Source organism: Balaenoptera ricei, chromosome 2, assembly GCF_028023285.1.
Source record: "Balaenoptera ricei isolate mBalRic1 chromosome 2, mBalRic1.hap2, whole genome shotgun sequence".
NCBI classification, from domain to species: domain Eukaryota; kingdom Metazoa; phylum Chordata; class Mammalia; order Artiodactyla; family Balaenopteridae; genus Balaenoptera; species Balaenoptera ricei.
The window spans coordinates 86,601,379-86,622,577 of record NC_082640.1 but is presented as its reverse complement, the minus strand read 5'-3'; positions in this window follow the sequence as shown (position 1 = coordinate 86,622,577).

Sequence of the window (21,199 nt, the reverse complement as noted above, 5' to 3'; positions counted from 1 at the left end):
CTTTCTTGGGAGCTGGCCGCAAAAGCGCAGGATTGCTTCAGGCCCTATTCTGGCTCCGGGCGGCAAGCTGAGCCTGTGGTTAATTCTTCTTCCTGATGGGAAAATAGAGAGACCTGTGCCTGTCCCAACACCTAGAGCTAGTCTCTCATTGGTTCCCCCTCTTCCCGTTCATCCTCAGGACAAATTGCAACCTGTACGGAACAGGAGGTTAAAGGTGCTGATTCTCCAAGCAGGGAGATTGCTAGTATAGCGGCTGGAATGGCGAACCGGAGCACAAGGAGATGAGAAATGAGGTGCGTTTTAGAAACCTTTCCCGATCACACGGTGTACCATCTTCTGGGTTTCTCATGCATGTTTTCGATGTAGGAAGATGCCCTTGAACCTGGAGATTTGGGACCCATGGGATGGGTTCCACGCAGTATTACTTTAAAGGGTCTGCGTTTGCTCACCCAACCTCACCAAGCCTCTCAGCCCTAAGAGTGTCCACCCTTATGTCTCATCCATCTGTGGGTCTACATATGGTCAATCCAGGTTGCAACACAGCCCCTGAACGAATTTTGTCAGAATTTCTCTCTCTTTCACTGTCTCTGTTTCACGGGATTTTAAAAGTAATTGATTTGTATAATGGGGTTTAGCTGCTTTTCACTGCTGTGGTTATGCCGCTTTTCACCCACTTCACTCACTTACAGAGAGATATCAATACATAGGTTTTAAGATTCTTACTAGTCAGATATATTCTTGGGCGATGAATAGGGCGTGTTGAGTCCAGTTCACTGAGGAAGGAGTAGGTCTTGTCTATTACATATTGGGTTTATGGAACGCTATCTGAGGTAATTTGAAACCCTTGTTTTATGCATCACCCCACCTCACCTTTCCCGTTAAGCAGCCCTAGTGTGTTTTCTAAACGTGTGACTCTGACCTGTTATGTAATTCAGTTCAAGGGTAGCGGTTTTTACATTCCCTCTATAAGTGATATCTTATGATAAGTGTCTTTTTCTGTGTGACTTATTTCACTTAGAATCGTCGTACCCAAATCCACTCATCATGCTGCTACTAGCCTTATGACGTTGATTTCATGGCTGAGTGATATTCCATTGTACATAAGGACCACAACTTCTTTATCCATTCTTGTCTATCCTGGGATATTTAAGGTGTAACAAAGTGGAGGTTCTTGTCAACAGAGCAGCCCTAAACTTTGGGGTGCCTGTGTCTTGCTGATTTTTAGTTTTCCCAATTTATACGCCCATGAGTGGAAGTGCCCTATGCTCTCTAAGCTGAGTTTTTTAGATGTTTCAGGACACACCGTACACTTCTCCAGAGTGGCTGTTGGCAATTTCCATCCCGCCCATCAGCGTAGCAAGGCTCCCATTTCTCCATGGCCTGTCCTGCATTTCTGGTTTTGACACTTTATTCAGCCTGGCCCTTTTGACCGATGGGAAGCGAGACTTCTTTGTAGCGCTGATTTGCCTTTCCAGGTTGCTTGGTTGGCCAAAAAGGCCGTATGCGTTTTTTCCTGAATATATTCAGGATAAAACACATACGGCCTTTTTGGCCAAGGGCATCATTGTCGAGGTTTTGCCGCTTTTCCTGTGCTTTAAAGGCGATTCGAATCTACCTCCTGAAATCTGTTTCCTGCAATTCTGCCTTGCTTTCAAATCCTCTTCGTTGCCTTCCCTCAATATATTTGTGGACGAGAGTTATCATTTCTAAGTCTGCAGGTTTGTGAATTGCAGTGCCCCTGAGCTCCATTTTTCAACTCGCTTTCTTGGGAGCTGGCCGCAAAAGCGCAGGATTGCTTCAGGCCCTATTCTGGCTCCGGGCGGCAAGCTGAGCCTGTGGTTAATTCTTCTTCCTGATGGGAAAATAGAGTGACCTGTGCCTGTCCCAACACCTAGAGCTAGTCTCTCATTGGTTCCCCCTCTTCCCGTTCATCCTCAGGACAAATTGCAACCTGTACGAACAGGAGGTTAAAGGTGCTGATTCTCCAAGCAGGGAGATTGCTAGTATAGCGGCTGGAATGGCGAACCGGAGCACAAGGAGATGAGAAATGAGGTGCGTTTTAGAAACCTTTCCCGATCACACGGTGTACCATCTTCGGGGTTTCTCATGCATGTTTTCGATGTAGGAAGATGCCCTTGAACCTGGAGATTTGGGACCCATGGGATGGGTTCCACGCAGTATTACTTTAAAGGGTCTGCGTTTGCTCACCCAACCTCACCAAAACTCTCAGCCCCAAGAGTGTCCACCCTTATGTCTCATCCATCTGTGGGTCTACATATGGTCAATCCAGGTTGCATCACAGCCCCTGAACGAATTTTGTCAGAATTTCTCTCTCTTTCACTGTCTTTGTTTCAAGGGTTTTTAAAAGTATTTGATTTTTATAATGGGGTTTAGCTGCTTTTCACTGCTGTGTTTATGCCGCTTTACATCCACTTGACTCACATACAGAGAGATATCAATACATAGGTTTTAAGATTCTTACTAGTCAGATATATTCTTGGGCGATGAATAGGGCGTGTTGAGTCCAGTTCACTGAGGAAGGAGTAGGTCTTGTCTATTACATATTGGGTTTATGGAACGCTATCTGAGCTAATTTGAAACCCTTGTTTTATGCATCACCCCACCTCACCTTTCCCGTTAAGCAGCCATAGTGTGTTTTCTAAACGTGTGACACTGACCTGTTATGTAATTCAGTTCAAGGGTAGCGGTTTTTACATTCCCTCTATAAGTGATATCTTATGATAAGTGTCTTTTTCTGTGTGACTTATTTCACTTAGAATCGTCGTACCCAAATCCACTCATCATGCTGCTACTAGCCTTATGACGTTGATTTCATGGCTGAGTGATATTCCATTGTACATAAGGACCACAACTTCTTTATCCATTCTTGTCTATCCTGGGATATTTAAGGTGTAACAAAGTGGAGGTTCTTGTCAACAGAGCAGCCCTAAACTTTGGGGTGCCTGTGTCTTGCTGATTTTTAGTTTTCCCAATTTATACGCCCATGAGTGGAAGTGCCCTATGCTCTCTAAGCTGAGTTTTTTAGATGTTTCAGGACACACCGTACACTTCTCCAGAGTGGCTGTTGGCAATTTCCATCCCGCCCATCAGCGTAGCAAGGCTCCCATTTCTCCATGGCCTGTCCTGCATTTCTGGTTTTGACACTTTATTCAGCCTGGCCCTTTTGACCGATGGGAAGCGAGACTTCTTTGTAGCGCTGATTTGCCTTTCCAGGTTGCTTGGTTGGCCAAAAAGGCCGTATGCGTTTTTTCCTGAATATATTCAGGAAAAAACGCATACGCCCTTTTTGGCCAAGGGCATCATTGTCGAGGTTTTGCCGCTTTTCCTGTGCTTTAAAGGCGATTCGAATCTACCTCCTGAAATCTGTTTCCTGCAATTCTGCCTTGCTTTCAAATCCTCTTCGTTGCCTTCCCTCAATATATTTGTGGACGAGAGTTATCATTTCTAAGTCTGCAGGTTTGTGAATTGCAGTGCCCCTGAGCTCCATTTTTCAACTCGCTTTCTTGGGAGCTGGCCGCAAAAGCGCAGGATTGCTTCAGGCCCTATTCTGGCTCCGGGCGGCAAGCTGAGCCTGTGGTTAATTCTTCTTCCTGATGGGAAAATAGAGAGACCTGTGCCTGTCCCAACACCTAGAGCTAGTCTCTCATTGGTTCCCCCTCTTCCCGTTCATCCTCAGGACAAATTGCAACCTGTACGGAACAGGAGGTTAAAGGTGCTGATTCTCCAAGCAGGGAGATTGCTAGTATAGCGGCTGGAATGGCGAACCGGAGCACAAGGAGATGAGAAATGAGGTGCGTTTTAGAAACCTTTCCCGATCACACGGTGTACCATCTTCTGGGTTTCTCATGCATGTTTTCGATGTAGGAAGATGCCCTTGAACCTGGAGATTTGGGACCCATGGGATGGGTTCCACGCAGTATTACTTTAAAGGGTCTGCGTTTGCTCACCCAACCTCACCAAGCCTCTCAGCCCTAAGAGTGTCCACCCTTATGTCTCATCCATCTGTGGGTCTACATATGGTCAATCCAGGTTGCATCACAGCCCCTGAACGAATTTTGTCAGAATTTCTCTCTCTTTCACTGTCTCTGTTTCACGGGATTTTAAAAGTAATTGATTTGTATAATGGGGTTTAGCTGCTTTTCACTGCTGTGGTTATGCCGCTTTTCACCCACTTCACTCACTTACAGAGAGATATAAATACATAGGTTTTAAGATTCTTACTAGTCAGATATATTCTTGGGCGATGAATAGGGCGTGTTGAGTCCAGTTCACTGAGGAAGGAGTAGGTCTTGTCTATTACATATTGGGTTTATGGAACGCTATCTGAGGTAATTTGAAACCCTTGTTTTATGCATCACCCCACCTCACCTTTCCCGTTAAGCAGCCCTAGTGTGTTTTCTAAACGTGTGACTCTGACCTGTTATGTAATTCAGTTCAAGGGTAGCGGTTTTTACATTCCCTCTATAAGTGATATCTTATGATAAGTGTCTTTTTCTGTGTGACTTATTTCACTTAGAATCGTCGTACCCAAATCCACTCATCATGCTGCTACTAGCCTTATGACGTTGATTTCATGGCTGAGTGATATTCCATTGTACATAAGGACCACAACTTCTTTATCCATTCTTGTCTATCCTGGGATATTTAAGGTGTAACAAAGTGGAGGTTCTTGTCAACAGAGCAGCCCTAAACTTTGGGGTGCCTGTGTCTTGCTGATTTTTAGTTTTCCCAATTTATACGCCCATGAGTGGAAGTGCCCTATGCTCTCTAAGCTGAGTTTTTTAGATGTTTCAGGACACACCGTACACTTCTCCAGAGTGGCTGTTGGCAATTTCCATCCCGCCCATCAGCGTAGCAAGGCTCCCATTTCTCCATGGCCTGTCCTGCATTTCTGGTTTTGACACTTTATTCAGCCTGGCCCTTTTGACCGATGGGAAGCGAGACTTCTTTGTAGCGCTGATTTGCCTTTCCAGGTTGCTTGGTTGGCCAAAAAGGCCGTATGCGTTTTTTCCTGAATATATTCAGGATAAAACACATACGGCCTTTTTGGCCAAGGGCATCATTGTCGAGGTTTTGCCGCTTTTCCTGTGCTTTAAAGGCGATTCGAATCTACCTCCTGAAATCTGTTTCCTGCAATTCTGCCTTGCTTTCAAATCCTCTTCGTTGCCTTCCCTCAATATATTTGTGGACGAGAGTTATCATTTCTAAGTCTGCAGGTTTGTGAATTGCAGTGCCCCTGAGCTCCATTTTTCAACTCGCTTTCTTGGGAGCTGGCCGCAAAAGCGCAGGATTGCTTCAGGCCCTATTCTGGCTCCGGGCGGCAAGCTGAGCCTGTGGTTAATTCTTCTTCCTGATGGGAAAATAGAGTGACCTGTGCCTGTCCCAACACCTAGAGCTAGTCTCTCATTGGTTCCCCCTCTTCCGTTCATCCTCAGGACAAATTGCAACCTGTACGAACAGGAGGTTAAAGGTGCTGATTCTCCAAGCAGGGAGATTGCTAGTATAGCGGCTGGAATGGCGAACCGGAGCACAAGGAGATGAGAAATGAGGTGCGTTTTAGAAACCTTTCCCGATCACACGGTGTACCATCTTCGGGGTTTCTCATGCATGTTTTCGATGTAGGAAGATGCCCTTGAACCTGGAGATTTGGGACCCATGGGATGGGTTCCACGCAGTATTACTTTAAAGGGTCTGCGTTTGCTCACCCAACCTCACCAAAACTCTCAGCCCCAAGAGTGTCCACCCTTATGTCTCATCCATCTGTGGGTCTACATATGGTCAATCCAGGTTGCATCACAGCCCCTGAACGAATTTTGTCAGAATTTCTCTCTCTTTCACTGTCTTTGTTTCAAGGGTTTTTAAAAGTATTTGATTTTTATAATGGGGTTTAGCTGCTTTTCACTGCTGTGTTTATGCCGCTTTACATCCACTTGACTCACATACAGAGAGATATCAATACATAGGTTTTAAGATTCTTACTAGTCAGATATATTCTTGGGCGATGAATAGGGCGTGTTGAGTCCAGTTCACTGAGGAAGGAGTAGGTCTTGTCTATTACATATTGGGTTTATGGAACGCTATCTGAGCTAATTTGAAACCCTTGTTTTATGCATCACCCCACCTCACCTTTCCCGTTAAGCAGCCATAGTGTGTTTTCTAAACGTGTGACACTGACCTGTTATGTAATTCAGTTCAAGGGTAGCGGTTTTTACATTCCCTCTATAAGTGATATCTTATGATAAGTGTCTTTTTCTGTGTGACTTATTTCACTTAGAATCGTCGTACCCAAATCCACTCATCATGCTGCTACTAGCCTTATGACGTTGATTTCATGGCTGAGTGATATTCCATTGTACATAAGGACCACAACTTCTTTATCCATTCTTGTCTATCCTGGGATATTTAAGTTGTAACAAAGTGGAGGTTCTTGTCAACAGAGCAGCCCTAAACTTTGGGGTGCCTGTGTCTTGCTGATTTTTAGTTTTCCCAATTTATACGCCCATGAGTGGAAGTGCCCTATGCTCTCTAAGCTGAGTTTTTTAGATGTTTCAGGACACACCGTACACTTCTCCAGAGTGGCTGTTGGCAATTTACATCCCGCCCATCAGCGTAGCAAGGCTCCCATTTCTCCATGGCCTGTCCTGCATTTCTGGTTTTGACACTTTATTCAGCCTGGCCCTTTTGACCGATGGGAAGCGAGACTTCTTTGTAGCGCTGATTTGCCTTTCCAGGTTGCTTGGTTGGCCAAAAATGCCGTATGCGTTTTTTCCTGAATATATTCAGGAAAAAACGCATACGCCCTTTTTGGCCAAGGGCATCATTGTCGAGGTTTTGCCGCTTTTCCTGTGCTTTAAAGGCGATTCGAATCTACCTCCTGAAATCTGTTTCCTGCAATTCTGCCTTGCTTTCAAATCCTCTTCGTTGCCTTCCCTCAATATATTTGTGGACGAGAGTTATCATTTCTAAGTCTGCAGGTTTGTGAATTGCAGTGCCCCTGAGCTCCATTTTTCAACTCGCTTTCTTGGGAGCTGGCCGCAAAAGCGCAGGATTGCTTCAGGCCCTATTCTGGCTCCGGGCGGCAAGCTGAGCCTGTGGTTAATTCTTCTTCCTGATGGGAAAATAGAGAGACCTGTGCCTGTCCCAACACCTAGAGCTAGTCTCTCATTGGTTCCCCCTCTTCCCGTTCATCCTCAGGACAAATTGCAACCTGTACGGAACAGGAGGTTAAAGGTGCTGATTCTCCAAGCAGGGAGATTGCTAGTATAGCGGCTGGAATGGCGAACCGGAGCACAAGGAGATGAGAAATGAGGTGCGTTTTAGAAACCTTTCCCGATCACACGGTGTACCATCTTCTGGGTTTCTCATGCATGTTTTCGATGTAGGAAGATGCCCTTGAACCTGGAGATTTGGGACCCATGGGATGGGTTCCACGCAGTATTACTTTAAAGGGTCTGCGTTTGCTCACCCAACCTCACCAAGCCTCTCAGCCCTAAGAGTGTCCACCCTTATGTCTCATCCATCTGTGGGTCTACATATGGTCAATCCAGGTTGCATCACAGCCCCTGAACGAATTTTGTCAGAATTTCTCTCTCTTTCACTGTCTCTGTTTCACGGGATTTTAAAAGTAATTGATTTGTATAATGGGGTTTAGCTGCTTTTCACTGCTGTGGTTATGCCGCTTTTCACCCACTTCACTCACTTACAGAGAGATATCAATACATAGGTTTTAAGATTCTTACTAGTCAGATATATTCTTGGGCGATGAATAGGGCGTGTTGAGTCCAGTTCACTGAGGAAGGAGTAGGTCTTGTCTATTACATATTGGGTTTATGGAACGCTATCAGAGGTAATTTGAAACCCTTGTTTTATGCATCACCCCACCTCACCTTTCCCGTTAAGCAGCCCTAGTGTGTTTTCTAAACGTGTGACTCTGACCTGTTATGTAATTCAGTTCAAGGGTAGCGGTTTTTACATTCCCTCTATAAGTGATATCTTATGATAAGTGTCTTTTTCTGTGTGACTTATTTCACTTAGAATCGTCGTACCCAAATCCACTCATCATGCTGCTACTAGCCTTATGACGTTGATTTCATGGCTGAGTGATATTCCATTGTACATAAGGACCACAACTTCTTTATCCATTCTTGTCTATCCTGGGATATTTAAGTTGTAACAAAGTGGAGGTTCTTGTCAACAGAGCAGCCCTAAACTTTGGGGTTCCTGTGTCTTGCTGATTTTTAGTTTTCCCAATTTATACGCCCATGAGTGGAAGTGCCCTATGCTCTCTAAGCTGAGTTTTTTAGATGTTTCAGGACACACCGTACACTTCTCCAGAGTGGCTGTTGGCAATTTACATCCCGCCCATCAGCGTAGCAAGGCTCCCATTTCTCCATGGCCTGTCCTGCATTTCTGGTTTTGACACTTTATTCAGCCTGGCCCTTTTGACCGATGGGAAGCGAGACTTCTTTGTAGCGCTGATTTGCCTTTCCAGGTTGCTTGGTTGGCCAAAAAGGCCGTATGCGTTTTTTCCTGAATATATTCAGGAAAAAACGCATACGCCCTTTTTGGCCAAGGGCATCATTGTCGAGGTTTTGCCGCTTTTCCTGTGCTTTAAAGGCGATTCGAATCTACCTCCTGAAATCTGTTTCCTGCAATTCTGCCTTGCTTTCAAATCCTCTTCGTTGCCTTCCCTCAATATATTTGTGGACGAGAGTTATCATTTCTAAGTCTGCAGGTTTGTGAATTGCAGTGCCCCTGAGCTCCATTTTTCAACTCGCTTTCTTGGGAGCTGGCCGCAAAAGCGCAGGATTGCTTCAGGCCCTATTCTGGCTCCGGGCGGCAAGCTGAGCCTGTGGTTAATTCTTCTTCCTGATGGGAAAATAGAGAGACCTGTGCCTGTCCCAACACCTAGAGCTAGTCTGTCATTGGTTCCCCCTCTTCCCGTTCATCCTCAGGACAAATTGCAACCTGTACGGAACAGGAGGTTAAAGGTGCTGATTCTCCAAGCAGGGAGATTGCTAGTATAGCGGCTGGAATGGCGAACCGGAGCACAAGGAGATGAGAAATGAGGTGCGTTTTAGAAACCTTTCCCGATCACACGGTGTACCATCTTCTGGGTTTCTCATGCATGTTTTCGATGTAGGAAGATGCCCTTGAACCTGGAGATTTGGGACCCATGGGATGGGTTCCACGCAGTATTACTTTAAAGGGTCTGCGTTTGCTCACCCAACCTCACCAAGCCTCTCAGCCCTAAGAGTGTCCACCCTTATGTCTCATCCATCTGTGGGTCTACATATGGTCAATCCAGGTTGCATCACAGCCCCTGAACGAATTTTGTCAGAATTTCTCTCTCTTTCACTGTCTCTGTTTCACGGGATTTTAAAAGTAATTGATTTGTATAATGGGGTTTAGCTGCTTTTCACTGCTGTGGTTATGCCGCTTTTCACCCACTTCACTCACTTACAGAGAGATATAAATACATAGGTTTTAAGATTCTTACTAGTCAGATATATTCTTGGGCGATGAATAGGGCGTGTTGAGTCCAGTTCACTGAGGAAGGAGTAGGTCTTGTCTATTACATATTGGGTTTATGGAACGCTATCTGAGGTAATTTGAAACCCTTGTTTTATGCATCACCCCACCTCACCTTTCCCGTTAAGCAGCCCTAGTGTGTTTTCTAAACGTGTGACTCTGACCTGTTATGTAATTCAGTTCAAGGGTAGCGGTTTTTACATTCCCTCTATAAGTGATATCTTATGATAAGTGTCTTTTTCTGTGTGACTTATTTCACTTAGAATCGTCGTACCCAAATCCACTCATCATGCTGCTACTAGCCTTATGACGTTGATTTCATGGCTGAGTGATATTCCATTGTACATAAGGACCACAACTTCTTTATCCATTCTTGTCTATCCTGGGATATTTAAGGTGTAACAAAGTGGAGGTTCTTGTCAACAGAGCAGCCCTAAACTTTGGGGTGCCTGTGTCTTGCTGATTTTTAGTTTTCCCAATTTATACGCCCATGAGTGGAAGTGCCCTATGCTCTCTAAGCTGAGTTTTTTAGATGTTTCAGGACACACCGTACACTTCTCCAGAGTGGCTGTTGGCAATTTACATCCCGCCCATCAGCGTAGCAAGGCTCCCATTTCTCCATGGCCTGTCCTGCATTTCTGGTTTTGACACTTTATTCAGCCTGGCCCTTTTGACCGATGGGAAGCGAGACTTCTTTGTAGCGCTGATTTGCCTTTCCAGTTTGCTTGGTTGGCCAAAAAGGCCGTATGCGTTTTTTCCTGAATATATTCAGGATAAAACACATACGGCCTTTTTGGCCAAGGGCATCATTGTCGAGGTTTTGCCGCTTTTCCTGTGCTTTAAAGGCGATTCGAATCTACCTCCTGAAATCTGTTTCCTGCAATTCTGCCTTGCTTTCAAATCCTCTTCGTTGCCTTCCCTCAATATATTTGTGGACGAGAGTTATCATTTCTAAGTCTGCAGGTTTGTGAATTGCAGTGCCCCTGAGCTCCATTTTTCAACTCGCTTTCTTGGGAGCTGGCCGCAAAAGCGCAGGATTGCTTCAGGCCCTATTCTGGCTCCGGGCGGCAAGCTGAGCCTGTGGTTAATTCTTCTTCCTGATGGGAAAATAGAGTGACCTGTGCCTGTCCCAACACCTAGAGCTAGTCTCTCATTGGTTCCCCCTCTTCCCGTTCATCCTCAGGACAAATTGCAACCTGTACGAACAGGAGGTTAAAGGTGCTGATTCTCCAAGCAGGGAGATTGCTAGTATAGCGGCTGGAATGGCGAACCGGAGCACAAGGAGATGAGAAATGAGGTGCGTTTTAGAAACCTTTCCCGATCACACGGTGTACCATCTTCGGGGTTTCTCATGCATGTTTTCGATGTAGGAAGATGCCCTTGAACCTGGAGATTTGGGACCCATGGGATGGGTTCCACGCAGTATTACTTTAAAGGGTCTGCGTTTGCTCACCCAACCTCACCAAAACTCTCAGCCCCAAGAGTGTCCACCCTTATGTCTCATCCATCTGTGGGTCTACATATGGTCAATCCAGGTTGCATCACAGCCCCTGAACGAATTTTGTCAGAATTTCTCTCTCTTTCACTGTCTTTGTTTCAAGGGTTTTTAAAAGTATTTGATTTTTATAATGGGGTTTAGCTGCTTTTCACTGCTGTGTTTATGCCGCTTTACATCCACTTGACTCACATACAGAGAGATATCAATACATAGGTTTTAAGATTCTTACTAGTCAGATATATTCTTGGGCGATGAATAGGGCGTGTTGAGTCCAGTTCACTGAGGAAGGAGTAGGTCTTGTCTATTACATATTGGGTTTATGGAACGCTATCTGAGCTAATTTGAAACCCTTGTTTTATGCATCACCCCACCTCACCCTTCCCGTTAAGCAGCCATAGTGTGTTTTCTAAACGTGTGACACTGACCTGTTATGTAATTCAGTTCAAGGGTAGCGGTTTTTACATTCCCTCTATAAGTGATATCTTATGATAAGTGTCTTTTTCTGTGTGACTTATTTCACTTAGAATCGTCGTACCCAAATCCACTCATCATGCTGCTACTAGCCTTATGACGTTGATTTCATGGCTGAGTGATATTCCATTGTACATAAGGACCACAACTTCTTTATCCATTCTTGTCTTTCCTGGGATATTTAAGGTGTCACAAAGTGGAGGTTCTTGTCAACAGAGCAGCCCTAAACTTTGGGGTGCCTGTGTCCTGCTGATTTTTATTTTTCCCAATTTATACGCCCATGAGTGGAAGTGCCCTATGCTCTCTAAGCTGAGTTTTTTAGATGTTTCAGGACACACCGTACACTTCTCCAGAGTGGCTGTTGGCAATTTCCATCCCGCCCATCAGCGTAGCAAGGCTCCCATTTCTCCATGGCCTGTCCTGCATTTCTGGTTTTGACACTTTATTCAGCCTGGCCCTTTTGACCGATGGGAAGCGAGACTTCTTTGTAGCGCTGATTTGCCTTTCCAGGTTGCTTGGTTGGCCAAAAAGGCCGTATGCGTTTTTTCCTGAATATATTCAGGATAAAACGCATACGGCCTTTTTGGCCAAGGGCATCATTGTCGAGGTTTTGCCGCTTTTCCTGTGCTTTAAAGGCGATTCGAATCTACCTCCTGAAATCTGTTTCCTGCAATTCTGCCTTGCTTTCAAATCCTCTTCGTTGCCTTCCCTCAATATATTTGTGGACGAGAGTTATCATTTCTAAGTCTGCAGGTTTGTGAATTGCAGTGCCCCTGAGCTCCATTTTTCAACTCGCTTTCTTGGGAGCTGGCCGCAAAAGCGCAGGATTGCTTCAGGCCCTATTCTGGCTCCGGGCGGCAAGCTGAGCCTGAGGTTAATTCTTCTTCCTGATGGGAAAATAGAGTGACCTGTGCCTGTCCCAACACCTAGAGCTAGTCTCTCATTGGTTCCCCCTCTTCCCGTTCATCCTCAGGACAAATTGCAACCGGTATGGAACAGGAGGTTAAAGGTGCTGATTCTTCAAGCAGGGAGATTGCTAGTATAGCGGCTGGAATGGCGAACCGGAGCACAAGGAGATGAGAAATGAGGTGCGTTTTAGAAACCTTTCCCGATCACACGGTGTACCATCTTCTGGGTTTCTCATGCATGTTTTTGATGTAGGAAGATGCCCTTGAACGTGGAGATTTGGGACCCATGGGATGGGTACCACGCAGTATTACTTTAAAGGGTCTGCGTTAGCTCACCCAACCTCACCAAACCTCTCAGCCCCAAGAGTGTCCACCCTTATGTCTCATCCATCTGTGGGTCTACATATGGTCAATCCAGGTTGCATCACAGCCCCTGAACGAATTTTGTCAGAATTTCTCTCTCTTTCACTGTCTTTGTTTCACGGGTTTTTAAAAGTAATTGATTTGTATAATGGGGTTTAGCTGCTTTTCACTGCTGTGGTTATGCCGCTTTTCACCCACTTCACTCACTTACAGAGAGATATAAATACATAGGTTTTAAGATTCTTACTAGTCAGATATATTCTTGGGCGGTGAATAGGGCGTGCTGAGTCCAGTTCACTGAGCAAGGAGTAGGTCTTGTCTATTACATATTGGGTTTATGGAACGCTATCTGAGCTAATTTGAAACCCTTGTTTTATGCATCACCCCACCTCACCTTTCCCGTTAAGCAGCCCTAGTGTGTTTTCTAAACGTGTAACTCTGACCTGTTATGTAATTCAGTTCAAGGGTAGTGGTTTTTACATTCCCTCTATAAGTGATATCTTATGATAAGTGTCTTTTTCTGTGTGACTTATTTCACTTAGAATCGTCGTACCCAAATCCACTCATCATGCTGCTACTAGCCTTATGACGTTGATTTCATGGCTGAGTGATATTCCATTGTACATAAGGACCACAACTTCTTTATCCATTCGTGTCTTTCCTGGGATATTTAAGGTGTCACAAAGTGGAGGTTCTTGTCAACAGAGCAGCCCTAAACTTTGGGGTGCCTGTGTCTTGCTGATTTTTAGTTTTCCCAATTTATACGCCCATGAGTGGAAGTGCCCTATGCTCTCTAAGCTGAGTTTTTTAGATGTTTCAGGACACACCGTACACTTCTCCAGAGTGGCTGTTGGCAATTTCCATCCCACCCATCAGCGTAGCAAGGCTCCCATTTCTCCATGGCCTGTCCTGCATTTCTGGTTTTGACACTTTATTCAGCCTGGCCCTTTTGACCGATGGGAAGCGAGACTTCTTTGTAGCGCTGATTTGCCTTTCCAGGTTGCTTGGTTGGCCAAAAAGGGCGTATGCGTTTTTTTCCTGAATATATTCAGGAAAAAACGCATACGCCCTTTTTGGCCAAGGGCATCATTGTCGAGGTTTTGCCGCTTTTCCTGTGCTTTAAAGGCGATTCGAATCTACCTCCTGAAATCTGTTTCCTGCAATTCTGCCTTGCTTTCAAATCCTCTTCGTTGCCTTCCCTCAATATATTTGTGGACGAGAGTTATCATTTCTAACTCTGCAGGTTTGTGAATTGCAGTGCCCCTGAGCTCCATTTTTCAACTCGCTTTCTTGGGAGCTGGCCGCAAAAGCGCAGGATTGCTTCAGGCCCTTTTCTGGCTCCTGGCGGCAGGCTGAGCCTGAGGTTAATTCTTCTTCCTGATGGGAAAATAGAGTGACCTGTGCCTGTCCCAACACCTAGAGCTAGTCTCTCATTGGTTCCCCCTCTTCCCGTTCATCCTCAGGACAAATTGCAACGTGTACGGAACAGTAGGTTAAAGGTGCTGAATCTCCAAACAGGGAGATTGCTAGTATAGCGGCTGGAATGGCGAACCGGAGCACAAGGAGATGGGAAATGAGGTGCGTTATAGAAACCTTTCCCGATCACACGGTGTACCATCTTCTGGGTTTCTCATGCATGTTTTCGATGTAGGAAGATGCCCTTGAACCTGGAGATTTGGGACCCATGGGATGGGTACCACACAGTATTACTTTAAAGGGTCTGCGTTTGCTCACCCAACCTCACCGAACCTCTCAGCCCCAAGAGTGTCCACCCTTATGTCTCATCCATCTGTGGGTCTACATATGGTCAATCCAGGTTGCATCACAGCCCCTGAACGAATTTTGTCAGAATTTCTCTCTCTTTCACTGTCTTTGTTTCACGGGTTTTTAAAAGTAATTGATTTGTATAATGGGGTTTAGCTGCTTTTCACTGCTGTGGTTATGCCGCTTTTCACCCACTTCACTCACTTACAGAGAGATATAAATACATAGGTTTTAAGATTCTTACTAGTCAGATATATTCTTGGGCGGTGAATAGGGCGTGCTAAGTCCAGTTCACTGAGCAAGGAGTAGGTCTTGTCTATTACATATTGGGTTTATGGAACGCTATCTGAGCTAATTTGAAACCCTTGTTTTATGCATCACCCCACCTCACCTTTCCCGTTAAGCAGCCCTAGTGTGTTTTCTAAACGTGTGACTCTGACCTGTTATGTAATTCAGTTCAAGGGTAGCGGTTTTTACATTCCCTCTATAAGTGATATCTTATGATAAGTGTCTTTTTCTGTGTGACTTATTTCACTTAGAATCGTCGTACCCAAATCCACTCATCATGCTGCTACTAGCCTTATGACGTTGATTTCATGGCTGAGTGATATTCCATTGTACATAAGGACCACAACTTCTTTATCCATTCTTGTCTTTCCTGGGATATTTAAGGTGTCACAAAGTGGAGGTTCTTGTCAACAGAGCAGCCCTAAACTTTGGGGTGCCTGTGTCCTGCTGATTTTTAGTTTTCCCAATTTATACGCCCATGAGTGGAAGTGCCCTATGCTCTCTAAGCTGAGTTTTTTAGATGTTTCAGGACACACCGTACACTTCTCCAGAGTGGCTGTTGGCAATTTCCATCCCGCCCATCAGCGTAGCAAGGCTCCCATTTCTCCATGGCCTGTCCTGCATTTCTGGTTTTGACACTTTATTCAGCCTGGCCCTTTTGACCGATGGGAAGCGAGACTTCTTTGTAGCGCTGATTTGCCTTTCCAGGTTGCTTGGTTGGCCAAAAAGGGCGTATGCGTTTTTTCCTGAATATATTCAGGAAAAACCGCATACGCCCTTTTTGGCCAAGGGCATCATTGTCGAGGTTTTGCCGCTTTTCCTGTGCTTTAAAGGCGATTCGAATCTACCTCCTGAAATCTGTTTCCTGCAATTCTGCCTTGCTTTCAAATCCTCTTCGTTGCCTTCCCTCAATATATTTGTGGACGAGAGTTATCATTTCTAAGTCTGCAGGTTTGTGAATTGCAGTGCCCCTGAGCTCCATTTTTCAACTCGCTTTCTTGGGAGCTGGCCGCAAAAGCGCAGGATTGCTTCAGGCCCTATTCTGGCTCCGGGCGGCAAGCTGAGCCTGAGGTTAATTCTTCTTCCTGATGGGAAAATAGAGTGACCTGTGCCTGTCCCAACACCTAGAGCTAGTCTCTCATTGGTTCCTCCTCTTCCCGTTCATCCTCAGGACAAATTGCAACCGGTATGGAACAGGAGGTTAAAGGTGCTGATTCTCCAAGCAGGGAGATTGCTAGTATAGCGGCTGGAATGGCGAACCGGAGCACAAGGAGATGAGAAATGAGGTGCGTTTTAGAAACCTTTCCCGATCACACGGTGTACCATCTTCGGGGTTTCTCATGCATGTTTTCGATGTAGGAAGATGCCCTTGAACCTGGAGATTTGGGACCCATGGGATGGGTACCACGCAGTATTACTTTAAAGGGTCTGCGTTAGCTCACCCAACCTCACCAAACCTCTCAGCCCCAAGAGTGTCCACCCTTATGTCTCATCCATCTGTGGGTCTACATATGGTCAATCCAGGTTGCATCACAGCCCCTGAACGAATTTTGTCAGAATTTCTCTCTCTTTCACTGTCTTTGTTTCACGGGTTTTTAAAAGTAATTGATTTGTATAATGGGGTTTAGCTGCTTTTCACTGCTGTGGTTATGCCGCTTTTCACCCACTTCACTCACTTACAGAGAGATATAAATACATAGGTTTTAAGATTCTTACTAGTCAGATATATTCTTGGGCGGTGAATAGGGCGTGCTGAGTCCAGTTCACTGAGCAAGGAGTAGGTCTTGTCTATTACATATTGGGTTTATGGAACGCTATCTGAGCTAATTTGAAACCCTTGTTTTATGCATCACCCCACCTCACCTTTCCCGTTAAGCAGCCCTAGTGTGTTTTCTAAACGTGTGACTCTGACCTGTTATGTAATTCAGTTCAAGGGTAGCGGTTTTTACATTCCCTCTATAAGTGATATCTTATGATAAGTGTCTTTTTCTGTGTGACTTATTTCACTTAGAATCGTCGTACCCAAATCCACTCATCATGCTGCTCCTAGCCTTATGACGTTGATTTCATGGCTGAGTGATATTCCATTGTACATAAGGACCACAACTTCTTTATCCATTCTTGTCTTTCCTGGGATATTTAAGGTGTAACAAAGTGGAGGTTCTTGTCAACAGAGCAGCCCTAAACTTTGGGGTGCCTGTGTCCTGCTGATTTTTAGTTTTCCCAATTTATACGCCCATGAGTGGAAGTGCCCTATGCTCTCTAAGCTGAGTTTTTTAGATGTTTCAGGACACACCGTACACTTCTCCAGAGTGGCTGTTGGCAATTTACATCCCGCCCATCAGCGTAGCAAGGCTCCCATTTCTCCATGGCCTGTCCTGCATTTCTGGTTTTGACACTTTATTCAGCCTGGCCCTTTTGACCGATGGGAAGCGAGACTTCTTTGTAGCGCTGATTTGCCTTTCCAGGTTGCTTGGTTGGCCAAAAAGGGCGTATGCGTTTTTTCCTGAATATATTCAGGAAAAAACGCATACGCCCTTTTTGGCCAAGGGCATCATTGTCGAGGTTTTGCCGCTTTTCCTGTGCTTTAAAGGCGATTCGAATCTACCTCCTGAAATCTGTTTCCTGCAATTCTGCCTTGCTTTCAAATCCTCTTCGTTGCCTTCCCTCAATATATTTGTGGACGAGAGTTATCATTTCTAAGTCTGCAGGTTTGTGAATTGCAGTGCCCCTGAGCTCCATTTTTCAACTCGCTTTCTTGGGAGCTGGCCGCAAAAGCGCAGGATTGCTTCAGGCCCTTTTCTGGCTCCTGGCGGCAGGCTGAGCCTGAGGTTAATTCTTCTTCCTGATGGGAAAATAGAGTGACCTGTGCCTGTCCCAACACCTAGAGCTAGTCTCTCGTTGGTTCCCCCTCTTCCCGTTCATCCTCAGGACAAATTGCAACGTGTACGGAACAGTAGGTTAAAGGTGCTGATTCTCCAAGCAGGGAGATTGCTAGTATAGCGGCTGGAATGGCGAACCGGAGCACAAGGAGATGGGAAATGAGGTGCGTTATAGAAACCTTTCCCGATCACACGGTGTACCATCTTCTGGGTTTCTCATGCATGTTTTCGATGTAGGAAGATGCCCTTGAACCTGGAGATTTGGGACCCATGGGATGGGTACCACACAGTATTACTTTAAAGGGTCTGGGTTTGCTCACCCAACCTCACCGAACCTCTCAGCCCGAAGAGTGTCCACCCTTATGTCTCATCCTTCTGTGGGTCTACATATGGTCAATCCAGGTTGCATCACAGCCCCTGAACGAATTTTGTCAGAATTTCTCTCTCTTTCACTGTCTTTGTTTCACGGGTTTTTAAAAGTAATTGATTTGTATAATGGGGTTTAGCTGCTTTTCACTGCTGTGGTTATGCCGCTTTTCACCCACTTCACTCACTTACAGAGAGATATAAATACATAGGTTTTAAGATTCTTACTAGTCAGATATATTCTTGGGCGATGAATAGGGCGTGTTGAGTCCAGTTCACTGAGGAAGGAGTAGGTCTTGTCTATTACATATTGGGTTTATGGAACGCTATCTGAGCTAATTTGAAACCCTTGTTTTATGCATCACCCCACCTCACCTTTCCCGTTAAGCAGCCCTAGTGTGTTTTCTAAACGTGTGACTCTGACCTGTTATGTAATTCAGTTCAAGGGTAGCGGTTTTTACATTCCCTCTATAAGTGATATCTTATGATAAGTGTCTTTTTCTGTGTGACTTATTTCACTTAGAATCGTCGTACCCAAATCCACTCATCATGCTGCTACTAGCCTTATGACGTTGATTTCATGGCTGAGTGATATTCCATTGTACATAAGGACCACAACTTCTTTATCCATTCTTGTCTTTCCTGGGATATTTAAGGTGTAACAAAGTGGAGGTTCTTGTCAACAGAGCAGCCCTAAACTTTGGGGTGCCTGTGTCTTGCTGATTTTTAGTTTTCCCAATTTATACGCCCATGAGTGGAAGTGCCCTATGCTCTCTAAGCTGAGTTTTTTAGATGTTTCAGGACACACCGTACACTTCTCCAGAGTGGCTGTTGGCAATTTCCATCCCGCCCATCAGCGTAGCAAGGCTCCCATTTCTCCATGGCCTGTCCTGCATTTCTGGTTTTGACACTTTATTCAGCCTGGCCCTTTTGACCGATGGGAAGCGAGACTTCTTTGTAGCGCTGATTTGCCTTTCCAGGTTGCTTGGTTGGCCAAAAAGGCCGTATGCGTTTTTTCCTGAATATATTCAGGAAAAAACGCATACGGCCTTTTTGGCCAAGGGCATCATTGTCGAGGTTTTGCCGCTTTTCCTGTGCTTTAAAGGCGATTCGAATCTACCTCCTGAAATCTGTTTCCTGCAATTCTGCCTTGCTTTCAAATCCTCTTCGTTGCCTTCCCTCAATATATTTGTGGACGAGAGTTATCATTTCTAAGTCTGCAGGTTTGTGAATTGCAGTGCCCCTGAGCTCCATTTTTCAACTCGCTTTCTTGGGAGCTGGCCGCAAAAGCGCAGGATTGCTTCAGGCCCTATTCTGGCTCCGGGCGGCAAGCTGAGCCTGTGGTTAATTCTTCTTCCTGATGGGAAAATAGAGTGACCTGTGCCTGTCCCAACACCTAGAGCTAGTCTCTCATTGGTTCCCCCTCTTCCCGTTCATCCTCAGGACAAATTGCAACCTGTACGAACAGGAGGTTAAAGGTGCTGATTCTCCAAGCAGGGAGATTGCTAGTATAGCGGCTGGAATGGCGAACCGGAGCACAAGGAGATGAGAAATGAGGTGCGTTTTAGAAACCTTTCCCGATCACACGGTGTACCATCTTCTGGGTTTCTCATGCATGTTTTTGATGTAGGAAGATGCCCTTGAACCTGGAGATTTGGGACCCATGGGATGGGTTCCACGCAGTATTACTTTAAAGGGTCTGGGTTTGCTCACCCAACCTCACCAAACCTCTCAGCCCCAAGAGTGTCCACCCTTATGTCTCATCCATCTGTGGGTCTACATATGGTCAATCCAGGTTGCATCACAGCCCCTGAACGAATTTTGTCAGAATTTCTCTCTCTTTCACTGTCTTTGTTTCAAGGGTTTTTAAAAGTATTTGATTTTTATAATGGGGTTTAGCTGCTTTTCACTGCTGTGTTTATGCCGCTTTACATCCACTTGACTCACATACAGAGAGATATCAATACATAGGTTTTAAGATTCTTACTAGTCAGATATATTCTTGGGCGATGAATAGGGCGTGTTGAGTCCAGTTCACTGAGGAAGGAGTAGGTCTTGTCTATTACATATTGGGTTTATGGAACGCTATCTGAGCTAATTTGAAACCCTTGTTTTATGCATCACCCCACCTCACCTTTCCCGTTAAGCAGCCATAGTGTGTTTTCTAAACGTGTGACACTGACCTGTTATGTAATTCAGTTCAAGGGTAGCGGTTTTTACATTCCCTCTATAAGTGATATCTTATGATAAGTGTCTTTTTCTGTGTGACTTATTTCACTTAGAATCGTCGTACCCAAATCCACTCATCATGCTGCTACTAGCCTTATGACGTTGATTTCATGGCTGAGTGATATTCCATTGTACATAAGGACCACAACTTCTTTATCCATTCTTGTCTTTCCTGGGATATTTAAGGTGTCACAAAGTGGAGGTTCTTGTCAACAGAGCAGCCCTAAACTTTGGGGTGCCTGTGTCCTGCTGATTTTTAGTTTTCCCAATTTATACGCCCATGAGTGGAAGTGCCCTATGCTCTCTAAGCTGAGTTTTTTAGATGTTTCAGGACACACCGTACACTTCTCCAGAGTGGCTGTTGGCAATTTCCATCCCGCCCATCAGCGTAGCAAGGCTCCCATTTCTCCATGGCCTGTCCTGCATTTCTGGTTTTGACACTTTATTCAGCCTGGCCCTTTTGACCGATGGGAAGCGAGACTTCTTTGTAGCGCTGATTTGCCTTTCCAGGTTGCTTGGTTGGCCAAAAAGGGCGTATGCGTTTTTTCCTGAATATATTCAGGAAAAAACGCATACGCCCTTTTTGGCCAAGGGCATCATTGTCGAGGTTTTGCCGCTTTTCCTGTGCTTTAAAGGCGATTCGAATCTACCTCCTGAAATCTGTTTCCTGCAATTCTGCCTTGCTTTCAAATCCTCTTCGTTGCCTTCCCTCAATATATTTGTGGACGAGAGTTATCATTTCTAAGTCTGCAGGTTTGTGAATTGCAGTGCCCCTGAGCTCCATTTTTCAACTCGCTTTCTTGGGAGCTGGCCGCAAAAGCGCAGGATTGCTTCAGGCCCTTTTCTGGCTCCTGGCGGCAGGCTGAGCCTGAGGTTAA